Genomic DNA, 26,055 nt, shown 5'->3' on the forward strand with positions numbered 1-26,055 from the left:
AGCTAGTTTTCTATCATTTGAGACAGAAATTTAAGTATATATAGAATTGCTCTCAATGTCATATACATTAAACATAAACCAGCAAGATGTTAGCAGTGGTGATAAAATGTTTATGAAAGGCTTTAGGTCATATTAGATAATGTGTCCTGGGACAAGAAATGACTGACCAAAAGTTGTACACAACCCTTTGAGTATTCATCTATGTGGACGCCTGTCTGCGTTTTTGAAGGTACAGGTTTGTGTGTTTAATTGGCGTGTGTCCATTATGCGTCAGCATGTTTTCATGTGTGTGCTGTGTCATTGTCTAAGCATATTTGCAGAGTATTAATCACTGTGTGAGTCAGTGTGTAGTTAGTGCCAGGATTCTGGACGAGGCTCCTTCATTAAAATAACCAGGCCACATGGACAATGAACTCACTGTTCTTCCGGCTGTCCTCTTCATGCTGAACTGTGTCTCTTTCTTGTTCTGTTTTCCTCTCATTCTTTGAGAGCTTTCTCTCTCTCTCTCTAAAACCCCCCTCTCTGTATCTCTCTCTCTCTCTCTCTCTCTCTGTCTCTCTCTCAAACCCTCTCTCTCTGTATCTTTATCTCTTTAAACAACTATCGGCCTTGATTGTCGGTGACACCACAAACCCACAAACACAGACCCATTTTTGGTTTTACCTTCCATCTCTTGCTCCTTTTCTATCCTTTGTGTCTGTGTATTTTCTTCTGTACTGTGGTTACCATGTCAGTCCTCTTTAGTTTCAACCTGAACACATTTCAACTCTCTATGAACCAAGCAGTCATAAATCTGATAATGTTCAGTGTAATGTTACCTTAAGTGGCGGGGTAGTCCATTTTGCTGAAATTTCATTGCAGCAACTAAAAATGGTTCATAGTTGTTGCTGTTAATGTGCTTGTATATATGTATGCCCGACAACGTCGGGGGATCTCTTCCCATATCTGGACCAGGGCATCACTGAGCTCCTGGACAGTCTGTGGTGCAACCTGGCAGCATCAGATGGACCAAAACATAATGTCCCAGTGGTGTTCTATTGGATTTAGGTCAGGCGAGCATGTCAATGGTATCAATTCCTTCATCCTCCAGGAACTGCCTGCATACTCTGCCACATGAGGCTGGGCATTGCCATGCCCCAAGAGAAGCCCAGGACCCACTGCACCAGTGTAGGGTCTTACAGTGGGTCCAAGGATTTCATCACAATACCTAAAAACAGTCAGAGTGGCATTATCTGCGTCCCAATTCAGGTTCTGGATCCTTCGGAGGACCCAGCCTACGAGGTCTACAAAGGCAACAGCTTCAGAGGCACGTCCGACGGCCGCATCAACCGTTATGGGACAGTCTAGCCTTTGGAGCATTTCCTGATTGCATCTGAACATAATCAACTAACTAACATTTGAAAGTGGTGGGTTTTTTACACTTCCAACATCTCCTCATTTCCTCGCCTTCAAGCTTGCGGCAGAGCGGGGCTACCATGGCTACAGCGTGGAGCTGCGTCAATATTCGATAGCTAGCATGCTAGGTGGCTAATAATAACAGAATTTTGGGATACGGGAGGCCATGAAGTATAGTGGGGTGCCCTCCTAGAATAGGAATGCCAGATGTGTCAGCTGCATTTGGAGGAGCCTTTGAATTGGGACAGGCCTTGTTGCGACGCTGTGACATAATCAGCCTTCAATTCCACCTCTGAAGGATGCAGTCGCTGAATTGGAACACAGCTAATGTCTAGCCTGTAGACGTCTTTGCCTCTCCAGACTGACCCACCACCAAACTGATCATGCTGAATGATCTTGCATGCAGAATAAAGTTCTGCATGGCGTCTCCAGCCCCTTCACGTCATGACATGTGCTTAGGTTCAACCTGCTCTCATCTGTGAAAAGCACAGGGTGTCAGTGGCAGACAATTTGCTTACAATTTAGACTTCACAAAATCGTTAAGCATTAGCAGTTACACTCTTCCCATAAACAGTTTGTCAGTAGTGTTTTGAGTTGAACCTTGCAGACTGTTCCGTGACTAAGGTGCAGCATATTAGGAAAAAGCAGATCTGCCAAGCTCTGAATATATTCTGGGTACTTTGAAATGAAGCCGATGTTACGAATGGGAATTGTACCCACTGTGGTGTGTGGAGGCTGGGGGTTGGCTCTGTGTTCTCTTGGCAGAGGCTGGGCATGGGTCCCAAGATTGCTGCTGGCTGCTACACCCCTGAGAGAAATCACCTTCATCAGGAGCAGTATAAAGAGGCTGGCTTCCTGTGGGCTCACTGCCAGATTGTCACAGCTACGTGGTAGTTCGGCCTGTGCTATTAGGAACTTCACTCCCTAGCCAGTGGCTGGGGGAGAGCATCCTATATGGGCAGGAAGCTGGGAGCTGATCTGTCTCTTGCTGATGGAGGTGGAGGCACGTCTCTTCCTCTTGCCTTGTGTTGCTTCCCTCGCTGCATTGGCAGCAGGTAGTGGTGTCTGCACTGTTTTGGGAACCACTGATCGTTCCCGGTAGGGTAGATTCCCACAGTGCTTCATGTGTAGCAGCTGTGTGTATGTGTTTGAATTGATGAATGGTGGCAGCCTCTAAAAAAAAACGAATATGGCGGAGCAGTCCAATTCAATCGACGAGTTGCATACATCTGGCACTTTCCCATTTCCTGGTACCGCATAGCCCAGGCAACGGTCGATCTGGATAACCTCATTGGATCAACCTTCTCTAGGATGTCCTTACCTTACTCCCCCATTCTTTGCCTCCAAACCCACACGGATTTCACTGGGAGCTACAAGGACAGGGGGGAATGGGTATCCACAGCTGTAAACACAGCCAATGACTGACAAGTGACCAACCAAGGACTGAGAAAGGACTCTGAGTATGATTCTGAATGGGAGGGGAAATTGAGTGTTGAGTTTGAATTCTGTTGGTATTGATGGTGTGTTATTTCAGTATTTAAATTTACACTGTGATAATTGCAATGTGGCTGTGTGATGATTTGTTCTGTGCTGGGATTTTGGTGACTAGGGTTAGGGAAAAACAGAAAACATCATTACCTGTGTAGGGCTGGCTGTAGGCTAGTTTCATAATTTAGTTAGATGCACTCATGACTGTGTGTGCCACAGCCCTGACCACTACAATGTCCTAGGCTCCCTGACCACAGGATGTCAACAATGATATAAGGACATACTGTCATACTTACATTGTAAAGTTATAATTGGTGGACAGTGTATCTCAGATTTCCCTGCAGCACGTTCATCACACTTTCTCATGGCTGTTTTTCCCCTCTATCTCATATACATAAACACACACGAACAAACGGTCACCTACAATTCCACTTTGCAAATTACAGCCTGAATTATGGCACCACCAATCAAAACATGCATTTGTCACCAGCCTGCCAATCACAAGTCTCCAGGGTGCCAGTCAACATGGAGGGCGGTCTAGGCAGACTTAAGGTGGTCATTTTCTGCCGAAGCCTATAGTTAAAGTCCATGGGAACAGGAGGTTGGCCATTTTGGTGCCCTGCAGACCCTCAGAGAGCTGATGGGGATTGTAGGGTTTTAAAAATGTAAACACTGAATCCGGCTAACCCTATCCCCGACCCTTTTAAAACTGAACTGCACTTTACAATCTCGTTTCAAAAGAAAGACCTATTTTGCTGAATGGAACCCTTAGGTAATATTTATTACTGACACCCTATCATCCAAAAATTCTAAGGGGCAGATTCCAGATTTGACATGGAATCTCACAAAATAGATAGTCTTACAAACCTGCTATGCATGATTCAATCCACAAACTATGACTAAGCTCTTCCTGGCTGTGGGGGCTGTTTAGGGTTGTGGAAAAAGAGAATAGATAAGACTGGAATACAGATGTGTTGTTCCTAAACAAAACAGGTCAGAAAATATTCAAACATTACTGAAATGTTCTTTGTTGAATTGAGATTTTATTTAGGCTTGTATTGGATATTTTACGACATAATTTGGTTAGATTTTTCTTTAGACTTGACTTGGACTTACTTTAACAAGACATGAAAACTCACTGTCACTGCTGTCTTAGGACTTAACTTTCACTTGCTTAGTCAACTGTAGACTTCATTTGGACTTAATTGTTATGAAACATACACTCTGAGTTGCAACTAAAACATCTCAGCATGGATTGTAAAAACTATTGGTTACACATGAATTTGGTGAAGGTGTTACAGTATGTGGTACCATTGACCATCAGTGCATGATGCATCCTGCCAGAAATGGGTGTGAGGGTGATGAGATGAGATGAGGTTCCCAGTGTAATAGACATCGACAAGAGTGAATAGACATCTATCATCATGACTTACATTCATCCGGGTGCATCCTGTGTCTGTGTCACTGGACAAAGTCCATGCGTAAGAGTGTGTGTATGTGTGTGATAGTTCAGCTTTGTTTGAGTAAGTGTGTGCCTGCAAAGCAACTACTGCTGAGTGGTTAGTCTATTTGTGTCCATGTGTGTGCTCCTGCGCTCTGGGATATGCTTTCTGCTGTGTGTGTCAGTGTGTGTGTCCGTGTGTGTGTCTCCTAATCACAGTCTTTAAGGTTGAGTGATCACAAGCCTTGCCAAACAGACCTAACCAAATTACTGACCTCTTGGCACGGATACACACACTCGCAGACACATAAACAACTTTGACATGCGTATATGTTCTAACAAAAACTCACTTTTATTGTTATAAACACATTAACTTTCAATATTAAAAACAATTTATTGTCGTTCTGTCTGCCACTCTTGCCCACAACACACACATGTACAGCAGATGCGCTCGACATTACTGTTCAATTCATGTTCGCCACAAAGATCTACACTGCAGTCAATGTTGGTGGGATAGCCACTCCGAACAGGCAGCCTGGGACAGAGAAGAAGGATAGGGGGCTATTGTGTGTGTTAACAGAGAGTCATCCCTACTGAGATTACAAACCTTAAATGAGGCTAATTAGAGAGGTGTCATGCCACTGCTGTTGAAAAGCAGTGCGTTAAGAGAGCCAATGACAGACTAGGCTCCTCCTGGGTGTCTTGGACAGGGACCCATTATGATAGGGATGTGGTGTGCGTTGTGTACGGCCCTTGCTGTCATGTGGCTTAGGTCGTGAAAACACTCTGTGTGCGTATATATGTGTGGGTGTATCATTTTGGTTTTCATGTTGATCACGTTTTCTTATGAAAAAAACTTCCAAGGTGAATGATTTTCTGTTTTTGTTATTACAGTGGAAAATCATACCACTTCTATAGTAGTTAGCAGAGGTCGTTAAACAATGCAATGCAAACAAGGCTGTGGCAAGTTCAAGAGGCTTAGCTTTGGTGATACATAAAGTAAACTGCAAAACAAGCTTCTACATTGTCATGGGTATTTTAAGCGTTAAATTTCAACTTTAATTTTGCAGAAATTATTTAGGCCTGCATAAGTTTTATTCACAGTATCTGACAAAAGTAACAATCAGCTGACCAATAGCCAGTGCAACAACTCTACAAAACACTGTACACATCCAAACATCCTTTAAAAGGTACAATGTGTAGGAATTACCCCCCATCTAGCGGTGTGGTTGCATATCTGAACATATTCCTGATGTTGCATTCACGTGAAATCGGGCAGACGTCAGACGGACAATAGACGCTGCATGTAACAGGATAAACAAGTGGTCCGCCAGCACGAGGCAAAACAATACAGACGTGACAATATGTTGTCATGGTGATGTCGTGTTGTTTACCTGACCCACGTTTTACCGTCTTTCTCTCGTTGAGTAAAATGACATCCGGTTGGTTTGCTGACGGCCGTCTGCCTGACTGCACCTGAATGCAACATCAGTGCCTCTGTCCTTCCTCACACTACACAGTGGTGACAGTTTTAACAGGCGCTACCTGGAAAACTTTCTCCCCGAGCCGACAGCTCTGCTGAGTTTCTGTGGTTACCTACGGTTATGCTGCCACAGAACGTAAAAAATGGCGTTGCAACATGGCCGCCTCGGTTCGGTGCATCGCCCACTTATGTATTTGTAAGGACTTTGTAACAACTCATTCTAAGGTACAAGAAAGCTTTCATTTGTATGGGGGTGTGATTTGACTTCAGTGAAATATTTATGAAAGCAATATTTGATTTTTGCTAATAAAAAGCCAAATTAGTTACACACTGGGGCTTTAAGATTCCATAATAATTGATAAGTATGATAACATGACATTTGTCACTTGTGGATGTTTAGGTGGTCTAGGAGTGCAATGCAGAATCCACCAGGGGCAAAGCATCACTCTACATATGCCAAGTGGAGCTGTGATGGAATGCCTTGCTTGTTTTGTTTTGCAGTGTGCGAGTGTGAGGTCAGGGGTGAGGCTCTGGGAGTGGTTAAGTTGGTGGAGGTTAGGAAAGGTCTGGATGGGGTAAAGGACTCAGTTGAGCTGGTACAGGGTGTTGTTTGATGTTTGAAGATGTGTGTGTTTTTTGGGGGGTGATGGGAGGTCGGGTGACATTGGCCGAAGTATGGGCGTGACTGATGATGATTGTGTTTTCTTGTGTTGAGCTATGTAAATGCACATATGAGAGACAATACAGAGAATACACATCCATGAATACACAGTGTGTGTGTGTGTGTGTGTGTGTGTGTGTGTGTGTGTGTGTGTGTGTGTGTGTGTGTGTGTGTGTGTGTGTGTGTGTGTTGCTGTCAGCAGGTCTTCTGTCAGTGGTTGACCTATCACTCCAACCTTTAGGCCCCTCCCAACCCTATCACCACACAGGCTGATGGTGCTGAGTCGTTAGGTGTCTGGATAATATCCCACACAGGCACAGACACACATGCACACGCACACACACACACACACACACACACAAGTTTTACGCTCACTTTTTAAAAGTAAATCCTTCAGCATTTTTCTTTCCTTCACCTCAGTGCACCTTTAACACAGACCCCTCTAGCCAGCCGCTCCTCAGATATCACATCCAAATCTGAATATAGATCAGCTCCCACTCCAGCACTTTATCCTCCTCAGCTGTTGTGTGTGTTTCTGATTAGATCTTTTTTTCTAGCCTGACGTCAGTAAGACTGCTCCCCCCGGGTTACATTCAAGCACACAAGCCTGCACCTGGGAGATATCCAGTGCACCACAGTCCTGCACTGCTGCAAGGTAAATGCCTTGCTCGACAGCACCTTAACAGTGGCTGTAGAAATCTAAATAACGATCTTGATCTGTGGGTTTCCACTCGTAAAATCCTCTCTCTGACTGTCATATCTCATCATGGTCGTAGTCGCTGCCTCGATCTGTTTTTGATCAGATTCCGTCTCCTTTGACGTCAATGCGGCTGCTTCCCTGCCCGGCTGTTTATTTTCATACAGATCCTAGTGTGTTGAGAGTTTATATGACTCTGATATGGAACAAATGAGAGCAGAGGAGCTCTGCTTGACAAGGGGAAGGAAGGAGAGGTTCAGAGGCCTCCAGATACCTGCTCCCAAATGTTTTCATACTCAACTTCACTAAAAGAGATGCACAGACATTCTGCTGGCTAAGAGCTCCTATTTTTATACAAGAAGAGTTATTGTAGAGTTTGGTTTCTTCCATGTTGACATTTGTTTGATCCATGCAACATTTATGAAGCCTATAATGTCTCACACTGGGAGAGGGTATGTATGCAGTCCAGCACATTTTGAAGATGAATATTTTATGCTCTTTTTGTATTGTTCAGAAAATTAGTTTTCTATTTGTTTGTATGAATTTTTTTGTGAGGGTCTAAGGGCAGAGGATGTTGTTATGATGCTGTGTAAAGCCCTTTGAGACAAACTGTTTGTAAAAATGGGCTAATTGCCTTGCCTTGTCAGTTGGTTTCTGCAAAAACATGTTACACAAACCATGATGTCTGTGATAATGACTTTCTTCGGTGGCACTGTCTAATGATGGATAATCAGTGCTTATAGAACTGTTAATATTCAGTTTATATCAGCTGCAAGTTCTGAACAATTTAGCACCATATAATTTTATATTTCCAGACACATTAAGATTGGAAATACTGGGGACACACTGTACGTGCTGAGCAGTCAAGCCACCAATATCTGTTGTAACTGAAATGATAAAAATGACAAATGATAACAGTAAATCAATAAATAAAATAACACAATAAAGTTATTAACACAATAGACACATAGGGCTAGTTTCGTGACGCAGGGTGGCACAGTGGTAATTTTGTCCGGCACAGCAACGTGCGCAGCGAATTTGGTAATTTGGTAGACCGAGGCGCGCCGAGATGGTTGTGGCGGGGCATCAGGGGGAGGTGTCAGATTCAGCCTGCCGCAGTGACAATTTCGTGCCGAAGGTGCGCCAAAAGCTCGACAGCTCCAGTCTGGTCTACTCTCGGCGCAAGGCGAAGCGCAGCCAGCACAGTGGTAATTTGGCTGACCAGTGCACTGTGCGCACACGTCACCAAGACCTCACAGGCAAACTAAACAAAACACAACTCCGCCCACACCAGTACATCTTCCCCAGAATGAGGGAATAAATTAGCTCCATAAAATGCTTCTTTATAAAAGAAAAATAGATATTTATATAACATTTAAATGCAATAAATAATCACAGCAACCACTATTTATTGTAACTATCTGAATCAGCACATACATTTATATCTATATTGATTGTCCCGTCGCATCTGATGACAGATCAAAGGCTGTCGGCATGCGTAATGGAAACTCAATCTGACTGATTTAACATGGATGAAACCAGGGACAAACTGAATATAGGTTACTAAATATGAGCGTTTTTATTAGTGGAAAAGGGTTGAGTGTGTTTTTTTTTTTTTTTTTTACTGGGCAACGGCTCTCAGTATGTCAGAGCAAACCTGGGTCACAATATCAGTAACCTCCTCCCAGACTACTTTTGTATCATCAGCCTATGGAGGTCTCTTAGCGTGACCATATATTATTTGGACACTGCAAGCTCATCAGTTTCCTCCTGGGAGAAGTTTGGCCGCTGTCTCCTTCTTCCATGGTGAAATGAAAGTTGCACTGCGCCTCGCCCGCAGCGTATTTAAAGGTGAGCAGATGAGCTCATTTGATTGGTGAAGAACGGACTCGGTGTGTTAAACCCACTCCACGCCTTCTCTCCTCGTTCTTTGCCACTTGCGGTGGGAAAGACGGAGGCGGGCTTGCGCCAGGCTATGCTGCACTGCGCTGTGCATGAAAATTGCAAAGTGCGCATGGACACAGGCGAGGCACAGGGAAGATGCCCTGCGCCTGGTCTACGAAATTAAAGCCCATAGAGTGACCAATGACACATTTCATTCATTGTGAATTGTGGAACCATGTTTTTTTTTGTTTTTTTTAAAGTATATTTTTTGGCGTTTTTGCCTTTATTTGATAGCACACAGTATAGACAGGAAAAGGGGGAGGCAGAGAGAGGGGGAATGACATGCAGGAAAGGTCTGCCCGATGCGGGATTCAAACCGGGGACACCTGCGTTGAGGACGCCTTAACCACTGCGCCACGCACCGCCCCTTGTTCAAAGTTTTTGAGGCTATATAAAAATTAATGGATCTGATTTTTTTATATATATATAGGCCATATATATACATGTTAAGTATTATGACTATTGTATGGCAAATGTCATACCTTCAAATAGTCTTCCATATAGTTATAGTTTGAATGGAAAAATAAAGGAGGTAAGCCCAGATCCCTCCCGGAGCCCGGCTTTATTCAGCCAGTGCCGGTATGACAGTTGACTAACAAGGATTCGAGTCATATAGCTAAAAGTCACTGAAGTTCATCATGTAAAATATTTAACACATTGAGTGTCCAAATAGTGCTTTGACTAAACAAATGAGGGTGACTTCCATGAAGTAGCTTCTTCCACTCAGATGCGGATGCATACAGGTTTTGCATAATGCATACGTCGGTATTTCACTATATCTCTCTAAGATAAATAGTATTCAGTTCACCCACTCCAATTCAAGGACCCCCAGACAGTGACTCAACCTGTGCCACGGTTGCAATGATTGATGACTTTAGCCAGGGCCAGGCTGAAACCACAGACACACAAAAACATACATTACTCACCCTGAAGATAAGCAAATGGTCCACAAGCCACCAATGGCCCTAAGTGCTCTGTAAACACAGGTAACACTGGCTTCGTTTTAAAAGGATTCAGTGCCCACAGCCAGTTACCTTTGTGAGGGGGGGAGGGGGGTTGTCAGTGCTGGTCTGCTTACATCTCTTGATCTGGTAGCATGAGACAGATTAAATCACTGGCTCTGTTTCCAGCAGTGTCTCTGGGATTCCCCTGCCCGTGACATTCACTTTGATGAATAGTGTGCCTCTACCTCATATGAAATAGTCTGGGAATACTGCCAGAGTTATCTGCCTGAGTTGTTGTAGGGTATGTCTGTTCTGTAATGGTCACACCTGCTGTATATGCAGTAGTTGACAGTCAAATATAGCTGGTATAGGTATATCAACAGTCAGAGAAGTAGGGAAAATATGCCAACGTTTCGAGATGTTTCAGTTCAATTAAACAAGGAAGGGAGTTTGTTTTTGCTCATTGCTTGTCATCACTTAGGAAAATAGGGTTCAAACCTAAATCTATTCCAGGGAGGACTGAAGCTGCCCTGAAGGCTCCCGGTGGATCAACACCTTACTGAAACTCTAATTTCCTTACAACTCCTGGGAACAGGCTAAGTGAGATTGCACTGCTTTGAATCACTTGCCCCAGTGACACACTCAATGAAAAAGTCAGGTGATTTTGTTACAGAGCAACAAAATCTTAATAGTGAACCTAGACCTTGATACTGGAGACCACTGATTCTCATATTAAACCATTTTTCCAACTATGGTCACAACATAAGTCCCTTAACCTTAACACAGTCATTCTACTCCTCAAATTATAATAATATAGGATTATAATAATAAAGTGCTTGTTTTGACCCAAGCATGACCTTTGCCTGAAACCTAAAGGTTAAAGGTTGAATATAAGAATGAACAGAATACCACCATCTATTGATCAAGATAGGGATTACAACAATTACAAATAATTCATGCAGTCTGTTGGCAAGAGGAGAAGAGTTATGCAGGATTTATGCAGAATTTTACCTTCATTAAAGCAGAAGTAAGCGGAATATTTCTGTTAATATAAGTCTTAAATAGTTATATCTTCCGACGGCAATCACTTATATAGAGTGTTTGGTCCGAAAGACGGGTCTGTCAGTCACTCTGCTCTGCTGTAAGCCTGCTGTAAGAAAATGTCTTGTATACTTCCTTGTATCCTACAAGCTTTATCCAATGAGGAGAGAGAACGGCATGAAGGGCTGTGTGTGCAGCCAAGGGATGCGGTGTCACAGCTCTCGCCTCAGTGAAACCCCCCCCCCCACCCCCCCACCCGAAAAAAAAAAAAAAAACCTCTTGTCTCTGCGGCACTGCAACACAAACGTGCCGGGTAAACTGTAATCTCTTGTTTATGAGAGATAAGACTCCACAAATACACACATCATAACACGTATATGATAATCCATTGATCCACTGATTGATTATAATAGGTTTAGTTGAAAACCGGGAGGATGGTGAGCAAAACAGCGGAGAAGTGATCCCCCAATACAGGCTACAACAACAGGAAGTTATTGTCGAAACTGTCGAAAGTTCTATCTAATAAAGGTGTGAAAAGCCAAAAAAAATACTTTAGAAAAAAAAAACTTTAATTAATTAATTCAGACTAAATATAATTTTTTATGGAAAATCAATACTTGTATTCTGCACCCCTCTAAATGCTCTGTGGATGTATTATTTTTGAAAAAAATATATAGCTTTTAATAAGCATTCTCCATATTCAACATTTAATAATTGCATTGATAAAAATAAAAATAAAATAAAATTTAAAAAAATCTGAGAGAAATGACATTGCCCAGATCAGAAAACACCTCTAGTTCAAGAGGGAATGGACAACTGAAAATGGAGCAAGTTACAAATTCTTTAGAGCTACTATTCAAACATCTCAAAGACATATTCTCACTGGCATACACACATAAACTGAAGGTGACTGACAATGTTCACAGGCCTGCGGCTGGATACTAAGCACTCAGGACTCACAGGTAGTTCTCACTTCCATTCTCTGCTTCTTGTGCAACAGGCTGGAACTAGCAGATGAAAGAATTGTCCACAGCGGGCCCTGGCTCCATCCCTCCTCCATCCATCACAATCAATGGCAGCCGTTGGCCCAATTAGGCCCCCGGAACACTCAGGGCCACCGCTTGATTGTTAACACAGAGAAGAGGACGTGGTGATGGGGGTGGATGTGGGGCGATGACGGTATTCTGAGAGCTTAAGGGGAGTTTGGGAAAAGATGGAGGAAAAAGGGGGAGGAAGGTCAGATAGCTGGCGGCCCCATTTCCTCTCTAATGGCCTCCAAACGAGGGAATATAAGGGAATGTTGCCCCTTAAAGCAGGTGACCCGTAGGAATGGGGGTGGGGGGCTGCCACACCCACCCACCCACCCTCAATTTGACTTGGACAATGAACACACACACACATCTGCACACAAGCCATTAAAATAAAAAATGTCTGGTCATGCAGGAGCATAATTATGCATATACAAGGCACAAGGGGGAAGCCATAAACACAAATTATGAGCAAACCTTTCCAGGGAGAGGTTGCTCCTGAACATAATCATGCATGTAACTCACACACAAAAGCTTAGCGTCATTTCCAGGCATTCCTTTGACTTACATCTCCACTAACCACTGATTTGTCTCACAGTCACTTCCCTCATTGAAAAGCCTTGGTTATGTGAGTTGGCTTGGTCACCTTTGTGTTTTTAGTGGACCTTAAAGTGAACAGCAAAAAAGGAACACATACCTGGAATGTGTTTGCCCCAGCAATTCATAAATCCATCATTCACTAGTTTGAGATTCCTCCCAAAGTTCTCAGTGCTACAGAATCTGGTGACTGCATTAATATATAAAAAGTGTTGGTAGTAGACATAATATGTATAAACCACAAACCTGTGTAATGCCAAAGTGAACCCAAGTCTCTAAACCTACCAACTCCAGTTAAATGCTGTTGTTTTACTCTTACTTGTGCTGTTACCCCTTGTTTCTACTATTTATGCTACCCTAACTAATGTGTGGATGTCTACAGAGCCAGTCTCATTGTTTTCACTCTTCTTGCTTGGCTAAGCTAACTTGCTGCTATGCTACAGGTTAAAGCAGAAGTAAGCAATCCGGTTGTTTTGGCTAATTCTTGTCAGCCGATGGAGTTAGCAGTCCCCGCCCTCGTCATGGATCTATTGGTCCTCGTCCCTACGTCACCACATTCACACGCATCCCTTGGCTGCACACACAGAGAGGCCCGCCCCTTTATGCCGTTCTCTCTCCTCATTGGATAAAGGTTGTAGGATACAAGGAAAGTTTTCTCCTCAGTTTACAGCAGAGCAGAGTGACTGACAGACCCGTGTTTCAGACCAAACACTCTATATAAGTGATTGCCGTCGGAAGATATAACTATTTAAGACTTGAAAAATTCCGCTTACTTCTGCTTTAATATTTAGTAGATAGATATGAATGTGGTATTGATGTTTTCACTCTCTCCTTCACAACTGCTTTGATAAAGACATTAGGTTTGCACCATGATGTCTAATCATTAAAGAAACTGCAAATAACCAACAGTTAGAATTCTAGTCACCATGATACACTCTAGTCAGGCATCCATCATCCTCCCTCTCAGCAAACAAATTTGCCGAAAAACATGTGTAGCCTGGCTGCTTTTTTAGCTATTAGTACTGTACGCTCTTGTGGATTTGGTGGATTCTGATGAAATGGAGTGTATGAGTTGTGACACACTGCTTTCTGTTTAGCTCATTGACTGAGTCAAGGTCTGTTTTGAACCATTTTTCTCCAGCGTCCTTGCTGCCTGTGCCAAGCTCTAAGCAAATCCTGCTGTTCCTACCATTGCTGGTAATATAATCTCACTTCATTTGGGTTAATAAGTGAAACCAACTGGGCTCTGTCTCATTTTTTCTCTGTTTTTGTGAGTGTGGGTGGGTGAGGACTGTCATGCAGTAACTGAAAAATATTCTCTATTTTAATCATTATCCTTGTACATTAGCGCATAATGTAAATGTGGTTATTAGGTAATAAATGCCAATCAGATCCTATTTCAGCTGAGTTCTTCAGTACAAACTCTGGATCACTATTCTGTTGAAATCCAGACCTGAAGTGGGTGGTAGTGGTCTCCATGTAACTAAAATCCATCTCTCTATGTTATCCTCCTGTATCGTCTCCCCACCACCTCCCCCTCCTCCTCCTCTGGACCTTAAGGGCTGTTTTTTCTTGCAGGGAGGGGGTTGGAAGAGGGTCAAAGGTGACAGGAGAGGGTTCAGGCCCACTTGTAGAGAGGGGGACAACGTGATGGATGACAGAACCTGTTTGATGGAATGGAGAATAATGTGCTGGTGAGCTTACGCCCCTATCCTCTACACAATTCAGCGTAACCAGCCCCTGCCCTACCCATATCCCTAGACAGCCATGTCTGACGGGCCTGACAACATCAATAAAGGTGTGGAATTGCGATTGTGAGGGGAATTTTCCATGCCTTCATGCGCTCTGTGAATGAGGAAGAGCCCTGACAGTGAAGCTGTCTGCGCATGTGTGTGTGTGTGTGTGTGTGTGTGTGTGTGTGTGTGTGTGTGTGTGTGTGTGTGTGTGTGTGTGTGTGTGTGTGTGTGTGTGCGTGCGTGTGTGTGTGCATTCAGAAAGCCACACATGTCTACACATGTGATTTAATGGACCCCCACCCCCAGCCTGCACACACATACACATACACAAAAATACACAGGACATACTATGATTCATAAAGGCAGACTGACATGTCACGGCAAGGGGTTAAAGGGGAATAATGACTCGCTATGAGATCAAGAGGAGGGTGTATAAACAGTTCCCTGAGAGACTCTTCTGGTTTCTGCTCCACAATGTGAGTGTGTGTGTGTGTGTGTCCCTCTTCATGAATTCCATCACATTCCTGGGGATCAGAGTTGGGAAGCTCAGTGTCCTGCCAGCTGTGGGTAGATTTGATGTGTCTGCCAGTCACTGTAGAAGTGAGGCATGGTTATGTGGCTCGAGCACTTCCTAACTTTTTTTCTCTAACTGCACCTGGAACTAGTGGATGTTCAACTTCGTGCTCTCGGGCCCTTCATCAGGGACCTCAGGTTGATGTGATTTGAATCCATGCTTTTTCTGTGTGTGGTCACACATTAATGTGCGAAGTACACAGATAGTTGAAGCCACAGGGAAAGGCTCAAGTATACCAGCTGCTGCCGAGGGATAAACTGCCTGCCACAGCACTCACCTGAGGTGTGAATCTCTTTCACGAGCAAGCACGTGGCACAAGTAATTATTGGTTGGGATTTGAATACTTTATGTGCAGCAATTGGTGGCCACATTTGAAGGCAATAAAAACCTTTGACAGCAGGTTGATTTCCTTAGGAGTGGGGCTCCATAGGCTCTCCACGAGGGGAAATCCACCCTATAAAAGAATTGGCATGTTATTGCAAGCAGATGTGTTTGCATGACAAAAGTCACCCCCAGTGAAAATCAAAGGTAGCACTTTAAACTGAAAATACATTGAATAAAATATGTTGTTGCAGTGAATCATAAAATATCATGAAGAGAGTGCTGGAGGCACAGTTCTGGTGGAAAGTTTATTTTTGGCTGTTGTGAGAATTAGAATCACTGTGTATTGCATATATGCAAATTACAATGTAATGTGGTATCAGATGATATCATCCAACAGTCACTTGAGTATGGCTTCCAAGGCCTTAAAGCTTCAGTTGGTAACAATTATTCAGTCATATTTGCAGGAACTGTCACTATATTCTGATAGTAGTACATGAAATGGGTAATTTAGGACAAAATCCAACTCCTCTCCCTCCACCCACAGCCTGTAACCGTATTTACCAAAATCCACGGCTCCCAGAGTATTTCCACCAGTTAGGGAGAGGGGGTAATAGTAGCAACCAATCACAGCTCGTACATGCGCTGTTGACACATAAATTCCATAAATTCATTAAAGGAGAACTTTTCAAGTCTGGTTGCTTTTGCTCTGCTAACCGTCCTAGTGCATTTGTTTTTAAATCCCAGTGGATGCGCTCCTCTCCTCCCTCTCCAGTAGGTACTGCTCAGCTCTAGGACCAGGACTGAGACTCGTCAGAAATCAGAGTAAAACTCGTAACGCCAAGTCTAATTATTATAATGAATGTTTGAACTCTGAATTCAAAAATCCAAAACTATTTTGGCGGAAGATGAAATCGATTACAAATGATAAAGAAAAACATATAATTAACAAATTAAGAATTGATGGTAATATTTTGCATGATTCTTTATCCGTTGCCCAAGCATTTAATCAGCATTTTTCTTCTGTCTGTTCTACTCTTCTTCCTGTCTCGAACACCAATGAATGGTATGGCAGCACTTCACCTCCTGTCAGTTCATCTTTTTCATTTAGAAAAATCATGCCAACCGAAGTACTGAATGCTATTAAAGAATCCAATGGTAATAGTAGCGCTGGACTTGATGGACTAGAAAATAGATATATCAAATTAGCTGTTAATGTTCTTATGTATCCTCTTGCAGATCTGTTCAATCTATCATTTTCAACAAATGAATTACCTATCATCTGGAAACTGGCACGAATCACACCGCTCCACAAAGCAGGTGATGTTCTTGACTGTAATAATTATAGACCCATATCTATTATTTGTTCAATTGCAAAAAAAATTGAAAAACTGGTCCATTCTCAACTCACAGATTATCTCAAGATTAATAATATTCTATCACCCGCTCAATCTGGCTTCAGATCCAATCATTCAACAACCACTGCATTGCTGAAAATAACAAATGACATCTTCACTGCTGCAGGCAATGGAGAAGTCACAGGTGCAATATTTATTGACCTAACCAAAGCGTTTGATTTTGTTGACCGGTATTTGTTATTAGATAAACTGTACAATATAGGTCTATCTAAGAATGCAATTTTGTGGTTTAGTGCGTTTCTCCACAATAGAAAACAATGTGTTGTATTGGATGGCAAATTTTCTGACTGTCTGATCCAGGAAAGAGGAGTGCCACAAGGTTCTACCTTGGGACCCCTTCTTTTTTCTATATATGTAAATGATTTACCATCCATCTTCAATAATTCCTCTGTACAACTGTATGCCGATGACACGGTCATCTATACATCAAAATCTGACCCACTGGAAGTGCAGGCCATCCTTCAATCTGACTTTAATAGACTCGAAGACTGGCTCTCATGCAACAAATTACTTCTTAACAAAAACAAATCTGTCACTATGATCTTTGGTTCTAACTTGAAATTGAAATCTATATCAAGTTCACTGTCTATATCCTGTAAAGATGGCACACTTCTGCAGAAGGTCGACAAATTTAAATATCTCGGTGTATGGATGGATCCCACCTTGTCATTTAATACACATGTTGAAAGTATTGTACGTAAAGTGAATTGTCGGATGAACATGTTACATAGATCCAGAAAATGTTTTACAAATCGTGTTAGAAAGAGACTGGTTGTGCAGCTGATCCTTCCGATATTTGACTATTGTGATGTTGTTTTTTCCTCTTCTAAATGTGTTTTAGCTCCTCTTAACAAAGTGTACAATAGAATCTGCAGATTTATACTGGATTGTCCTTTTCATACTCACCATTGTTCAATGTACCAGTCTCTTCACTTCCCTTCTCCTCATACTCGACGACAGACACACTGGTTTCAATTTATATTTAAATGTATTTTTTATGATTACCCGCCTTATTTAAAACAGTATTTTGTACAACTTACATCTAATTATCAAACCAGGCAATCTACTTATCCTTACTTTGCAGTGCCGCACAATAGGAAATCAATAGGTACAAAAGCATTCATGTTCAAAGGTCCAAACGACTGGAACCATCTACCTGTAGTTATCAGATCATCGCAATCATTAATCTGTTTTAATCAAGTCCTATCCACCTACCTTGAAACACCCTGCTCCTGCTTTCATTAACTCTGTCACCATATTTTTTATTTTCTCATCTATTATTTTCTCAGCTAATATTTGTTCAAACTCTGGTTGCAATTTTGTCTAAGTGATTTTTGTATATGTCTGTCTTGTTTGTTCTTTAGGTTTGATTGTTTGTTTGTTTGTTTGTTTGTTTTGCTTAAGTGTCTGTATTGTATTGCATTGTCTTGTTTCCTTTCATTGTATTGTGCTGAGTTGTGTTATGTCTTGATGTTTTTTGTGTAGGACCCCCTCGTAAACGAGTTGTTACAACTCAAGGGGCTTATCCTACTATAAATAAACAACTTCAACTTCAACAACAACTCGTCAATGCTGTCGTCACCCATTCTGTGATCTCCTGTGTCTCGCGTTTAGATCACCGTAGCTCTGTGCCATAGCGCGCACCTCAGTCCCAGTTACCTGCTCAGATAAGACAGTGGGCTGCACATGCTGCTCAATACTGGTCAGAGCATCTCCTCCCTGCTTGCTGAGGTTTTATGATGAACCATTTTTTTCTCCTCATCTTCTCTTCACTTCATCTGTTCTCTTCTTGTTTTACCAACCACATTTACTTTCTCACAGATATTCTCCCACATTTCTCCTTTGCTGTTTCTTAACAATAGCCTATGTTTATTTGCCTCTCTCTATTAATCTATTGGATCATTTCATTGTGCGTCTGGGGTCATGCAGCTCTCTGTCCACACTCTCCATGGCGGAAACAGTTATCATGCCAAAACCCTCATTTAAATGTGGTTTGCTTGTGTTGTCATTTAGCGGGTTACTCTTAGTAGATCACCTGTTTTGCGTGTGCAAACCAAACGGAAAATTTTACCAGGCGCACGCAATTTAGCTCTCCTTATTTGGGATCTAATGAGATATATGAGAAATATGAGAGCCCTGCTTACCTGGTCAAGCAAGTACCACAAGGCTGTCCTCACTGCAGCAACCTGAACCCCCCCCCCCCCCCCCCCCCCCCAAAAAAAAAAAAAAGATATTTCAGTAACCTGTGGCCGCAATGCGTTGGCTTGGTTTTAATTTGTTTGGCCATGCTGCAATAAAGGCTTTTTAAAATCACCTTACTACTCTGAGTGCCTCAGTTCCTGCTACCATCTAGTATTTGGATCCTCACACTGAAGAGCACCAGAGGTAGAGACTAATACCCATGCAGCACGGGCGCATGACGTCTGTCCGACTACCCATTTCTCCGACCATACATTTCTTTATTTTTGCGTCCATTAGTCCGACCTCCCACTTCTCCGACCTAAGTAGCCCTAACCCTTAACCTTACCCTAAACCTAACCTTAACACTGTAGAATGGGTAGTCGGAGAAATGAGCCGTTGGACTTTTGGGCAGTCGGACTGACGTATGCTCCCCATGCAGCACTCCATGCATGTTTTTTGATTGATATTTCAGTAACACTTTATAAGAGAGCCCTCAATGTAGAGTGTACCTTCTGTTCACTTACCATGTACTTTTCTGGTTGTAGAGTGTACCTCTCAGTCCCTTACCATGTACTTTCCTCAGACAGGCAAGTCCATGCAAAGATACATTTAAGTACTGCGCAGACTTTGCATACCAGTGCCACATAAGAGTTCAAAGTGCTTTAGTGTCATTGTCATAGTCAATATAACAACGAGATAGTCAAAACTCTCACATGGTGGAACCTGGGCAAACAATAAAATACTGATTTAAAAATCAAGGACTGCGTGGCGCAGTGGTTAAGGCGGCCGCCCCATGTAGAGGCTACAGTCCTAAACGCAGGCGTCCCCGGTTCGAATCTCGCATTGGGCAGACCTTTCCTGCATGTCATTCCCCCTCTCTCTGCCTCTCCCTTTCCTGTCTATCTATACTGTGTGCTATCAAATAAAGGCAAAAATATATACTATACTAAAAAAAAAATCAAGGACTGCGCCATGACACTAAGTGTACACAAAGCGCAAGGATGTGGGAGATTGGCATGTAGGAAAATGGTACGCTCAACACTCTGAAACCTCAAACAACTGCGGGTCCTCTCACAGTACACCTGATGCTGTGGGGGCCTTACATCCTGTACATGGTAAGTGATCGCAAGTTATAGCCTCACTGTAAGTCCCAATTACTGGTTATACTGTATGTACCGGAAAAGTACATGGGAAATGACCGGGAGTTACACTGTAAGTCGTGGGAAGTTGGGGTAAGTAGGAGGTAAGTGAATGGGAGGTACACTCCAAAACTGCAAAACTACATGGTAAGTCAATGGAAGGTACAATCTAAAGCATGGTACCGATATTTCTCCTCTTAAACACATTTTTCTTATTTAAATCATCTGGAAACACTATTTCCAAGAAAAAGAGAAGTGATCACAAATCCTAAATCAGTCATTAAGAGCTGCATTCCTCTCATGAACTTTGAAGCAAATAACATAATTGAATAGGAAATCATGAATTACTCTGGAAAACTTAGTTTGGATCAATGGAAGGTATTGATTTCAACATTAATAGATGGGTGAACTGTTGTAACCCAGTTTGTGATGGGAGTGGGGGAGGAGGGGTGAGAAAAGAGTCAGCACAGTGTAGAGGCTCTTTGTCTCGGATGGACTGCAGAGATGCAAGGCCTGGCCTGGTTTTGGGATCTGGAGGTTGGCCAGGGGCTTAAGGGGGTGCCAAGAGTGCAGAAGTGGCTGCTTGGTCCCATACTGACACAAAGACGCCTTTCTCTGGACCACAGGTCTGCAGTGACCCGAGACTTGCACAAGGGACATCAGACTACAAAAGGGATGTTGATGCACACACACACACACACACACACACACACACACTGATTGTGAGCACACACATACCCAGAAACACAGGAAGACACACAGGAGCATGCAGCTGTTTCATCTTCTTCAAAGTTTGTTACGTATATTTTCATATATTTTTCACTTAGCTTCTTTAAGACTTCTATTTCAAATCCCATAATTTTCTAGGTTTGTGCTGATTTGATTTTGAGTAAATGATTAAATCTACAATCTACAAATGCAAGACGTATATTTATGTGTGCACTTTCCCAGTAGCCTGGCTCCAGCCACCTACGTCTTTCTGCTCAATTTTCATGTCCCTTCAGTACTCCTTCCGGAATTGAAATGCTTTCGCGGCTTTTGTCCTGCCGAGAATCTACATCCCAATCAGCGAACAGAGGGAGTGGCTGAGAACAATGACGAATGAAGTTGTAGTTGAGTAATGGCAGCGGAGATCGATGTTTCCAATGCCATTTGTTCTGTTGTGGAAACTTAAATTTGTCGCGCAAAATCTGCAGCTGTCGTTGAAGGACATCTAGCACACACTTGCTTTGGGGGGGTGGTTGTTGTGTACAGCGTGCAGCAGCTTTATTGCGTCCCGGAGCATGACATACGTCACACAACCAAACAAAAGCGATTGGGTAAAGGCAGATCCAACTGTTTTAAACTTCTACAGACTATCCACCTTCCAGGAAGTAAATGTTTCTCAGTGGGGAGTGAAATGAAATGAAGTGCGAGAGACTGGTTAAGACCAAACTATCTAACTTTCCCAATCCATGGATTAATTAGAGCCTGATACTCATAGTTTTCTTATGTACAGTACAATCAGTGTGGCTGATATTTATATTGCTGGCAACATCTATTTCATTTCTGTCCGTCCTGGGTGAGGGATCCCTCCTCTGTTGCTCACCCTGAGGTTTCTCCGAATTTTCCCTGTTAAAAAGGGTTTTCTATGGAGTTTTTCCTCAGTGGATGCGAGGATAAGGGCAGAGGATGTTGTTATGATGCCATGTAAAGCCCCTTGAGACAAACTGTTTGTAAAAACGAGCTATACAAATAAAATTGCCTTGCCTTGCCTTGCCATGCCATTATCGCCAGTAGATTTCACTTGGACCAGTAGTTTATACAGTAGTTCTAAAGTAATAATATTATATAGCGGTACAACATTAACTATACAGTCCATTACAAAATCATTTATTTCCCCATAAATGTTCAGTTGTAAATCAGTATCACAGAAATCAGATCAACATTTTATGGTCATTGGTCAACGGTTAATGTTTTGTTTTTATTTTGCCGTAAATTAATATTGTGAAACCAAGTCAATAAAATGAAAACCACATACTGATACTCAAGAGAGACAAAAGAGATTACGAGTCTACAGCCATGAAAAAAAACAAAAAAAACGAAAGGATGTCCACAGCTGTTAGGATTTGTTTTCTGGGACCATGAATATCCCTGTCAAATTTGATTTCAATCCATTAATTGTTGAAATGCCCCCACAGATTAATTCTCTGGGACCATAAACGTTTGTGGCAGAAATAACATTTTTCACTTCAGGCCAACATGGTGCATTGATTTGGGGAGAAAACACTGCCATTGCTACTCTCCTCACCAACATCCTGTCTTTCCATAAACAGTTTACTGTTAGCTCTTGATAATCTACTTACTGTTTTCACTGACCCACACATTGCGGAGGAGGTTGAAAACTCCACAGCAAAAATGATTAGAAAATCCACTTCCCAAAGACAAAAAAACGTTTTTTGATAATTCTCTTAACACAATGTACAGACCTAATGTTTTATGTATTTATACATTTTGGAAGACTTGAATGCTGAGGTCAGTCTGGTCCGGCCTGGATGTGATTTGTAGAGTGACAGCTGAACCATTCAACCTCTGTTTGTGTGTGTGTGTCTGGGTATGTATTTGTTTTATAGCCTGGGAAATGAAGATGGGGGGTAAGGTGATGCATTACGGGGAACAGGGTCATGAGATAATCAACTCCTGATCAGCTCTACCCGCCAACACATACCACACACACATAGACACACATTGTGCCTCATAGGCCTGAGATAACCAAGTCAGGGCCCAGAGATCAAAGGTCAGGGCCTTAGCGCATATGGAACGCATGGAAGGGATAAAGAGGCTCTGGATTTCATAAAGAATGAGCAGGGGCATAGTTATTTATGGCTGCACAGAAAACATCACACCCCAGTCCTTCCACTCCTGTCCAACCCACTCCCTACAAGATAGGCTAGAGAGTAGGGAGGGTCAAAAACAAACAGCTAGCTTCAACATGCTGGTCAAATAGCTTCAGAGGTTTTCATTTATCCCACAGTACCTAATGGCATGTTGTTTGCTCTCTGTGTGATAAACATTTAAGTCATAGCATTGATGGGATAACACATTGATTATCACCTTTTTACATTTAGTACTTGGTACACATGTATCTTTGCACACGTATACTGAATGTAACACCATTTTTAAACTAATGAAATATAACTGTATTGAGTCTGTTTAAGAGTCTCCGGAAGGTCAGTGGCTAACCGGAAGGTCAGTGGCTAAATTCTCCTGGCTCCTCCAGGCTGTCGAAGTGTCCTTGGGCAACCCACACTTGCTGCCCGATGTGTGCATTGGGTTTATGAATGTGTAGCTTTCAAGCACTGTGTATGAGAAAGGGTAAATGCAACACACATTGTAAAGTGCTTTGAGTGGTCCTAGAGACTACGGCAAGTGCAAGTCCATTTACCACGGAAAATGTTTATGACTCCAGTAAAAGAAAATAATGCATCTGGAAATTATGCTAATAGGCTAGGAGTAATTTGAGTGACACAATGTGCAAAAAGACATTAACGAGCTAATTCTCTTTCTTTCCTTCTTTTCTTTCCTTCGTCATTTTATTCAAGATGTCAAACAGGCCATGCACATTTCTCCCCAGATCTCCTGTAGGTGAATGATTCAGTAACATGAGCAGATGGACAGCTGGATCTTATCTGCCTAACCCTCCTGTGTACATCCAAAGAAAACATTCATGTGTTTAAGTTACACACTGGTATTGTTTATTTATCCATAGTTGTATTTTTTCTGAGTTAATTTATGTTTCTTATATAATGTGCAACTATCTTGTGAGTGGTATTGTGTTAATCAGCATCTACATAGTGATATTTGCCTGTTCATCACCGTCATTACCAACCTTTTGCCCTGTGAGCTAGCTATAATGTAGTTTAAACATGTGACTCAGACTTTACAGGGTTACTGTCCTTACTTTCTTCTCTGTTTTTGTCTGTCAAATGATATGTCTGTGTGTGTCTGTGCATGCATGTGTGTGTGTCACAAAGAGTGCTGTCCAGTTCATTTTCTCATCACCTAAGGGTCCTGAGACAATAGCAGTGAGATAATGATGTCAGGAGCCAGTACAGAGGCTGATGGAGAACAATGCAGCAGTAATGGCTCTACCACAGTGAACAGAGTTTACTGCTCCTCACTGTCTGTTCTGTTCTATCCTTTCTTACCTGTTTGGATCAGCAAAATCTACAGGAATCTTCCTTTCCTTTCTGTCTACTCTGGGTGACTGGATTGTTATGTCATCACCCTATTTTCCTCCTTGTTCTCTTCTCCTTTGACCTGTTGGTATTACTTTTCTTGTGTTTTTTTCTCCTATCTTTTAATTTCCTTCTTTCCTCCTTCCTCTTTTTTAATCTCACTTCCCCTCATAGGTTTTTTTTTTACACTTTCTCAAAACCAAAACATACCAACTACACATTTTGATTGTCATACCACATTAATACCTGTAGATCAAAGAGAACATACTGTCCTTATGGAATTAGCTCTGTGGAAATGAACGTCATATTGAATGTATCCAGACAAACCATAAAAACACAACAGAAGTTTTGATTTGCATTAGCTGGGAACTTGGAAAATTAGCAGTAAAGTCCTTGCTGTCATAAAAGAATATCCGGAATCAAGGCCTAACGCTGAGCCACATGGAGGCCTGGCCACTATTTGGGAATTAAGATGATGGGCCCTAGTTTGCTGGCGCAGCGCAGGTGGCGCAAGGTAGCGCAGCCGGTCTAATGCAAGTTTCGACCAGCGCAGCCTAGCGCAAAGTCAGATTGGAAGATTGGCAGATCGCGCTGCGCTGAGATAGGCGTGGCCGCGCAGCAGGGGGAGGCGTCACAGATTCAGCTTGGTGCAGTGGAAGTTTCGTCCGAAAATGTCCCGCCGAAGTTGCGCTGAAAGCTCGCCACCTCCAACCAGGTCTATTCTCAGCGCAGCGCGGAGCGCAGCAGGTGCAGTGGAAGTTTGGCTGACTGACCTGCAGTGCACACACGTCACCAAGACCTCACAGGCAGATCTCCACAGTTCCAGACACATTTCAATGCAATAAATATCCACAATAACCACTATTTAATGCAACTAACGGAATCAACACGTGAATTTATATCTATATAGATTGTCCCGTCACATCTGACGTCAGATCAAAGCAGAGATCAAAGGCTGTCGGTGCGTAAAGGAAACTCCACCTGAATTAACACAGCAGGGACGAACTGGCACTGAAAAGCAGCTGTGGATGTCCCAAGCAGGACTGAGGGTGGATGACTGCATGTCGCTGCCGTGTTGAGATACCACTCTGCCCTTGTGATGATCGCTTTATTTATTTATTTACTTATTAATTCATAACCGCGTGCGACCGCATCACGCAGCCGTAATGAAAAACAAAACACAAATCATTATCTCTCTTAGTCCACCACCACTGCCTCAGTATCAGACAGTCAGTATATAGCCTACTACAGTATACTCAGCATCTCTATCACAGAAAAAGAGAAAAAAAGAGACGGACAGAGAGAGAGAGAGAGGAGGACAGAGAGAGAGAGAGAGAGAGAGAGAGGGAGAGAGAGAGAGCGCGTCCTTTACGCTGATTTCATCCACATGGTGTGTGTTTATGTTGTGATTAGTGTAGCCTACACCTCTCATCTTATACACAGGGTTTGAATAAATGTGAGTTTCTTTATTAGTTTATTAGTTGTTGTTTCTTAGATTGCGTAGGGGTTCTCAGTGTATCAGATCAATCCTGGTTAAGTATATTAGTAAACTCATTGTTGCTCACTCTGAGCTCGGACCTCCGGGGAAACAGCTGTTTCCTCCGGGGAGAGGTTCGGCCTCTGGCGTCGCTGTTTCCTCCGTCCATGTCAAAGTATAAAATGACAAACTTGCAGCGCGCATCACCCGCCGCGCAGTTAAAGGTGAGGAGAGGAGCTCCTTTGATTGGTGAAGATCTGACTCGGCTGTGTC

The sequence above is a fragment of the Trachurus trachurus genome (assembly GCF_905171665.1).
Source record: "Trachurus trachurus genome assembly, chromosome: 15".
In the NCBI taxonomy this organism is placed as follows: Eukaryota; Metazoa; Chordata; class Actinopteri; order Carangiformes; family Carangidae; genus Trachurus; species Trachurus trachurus.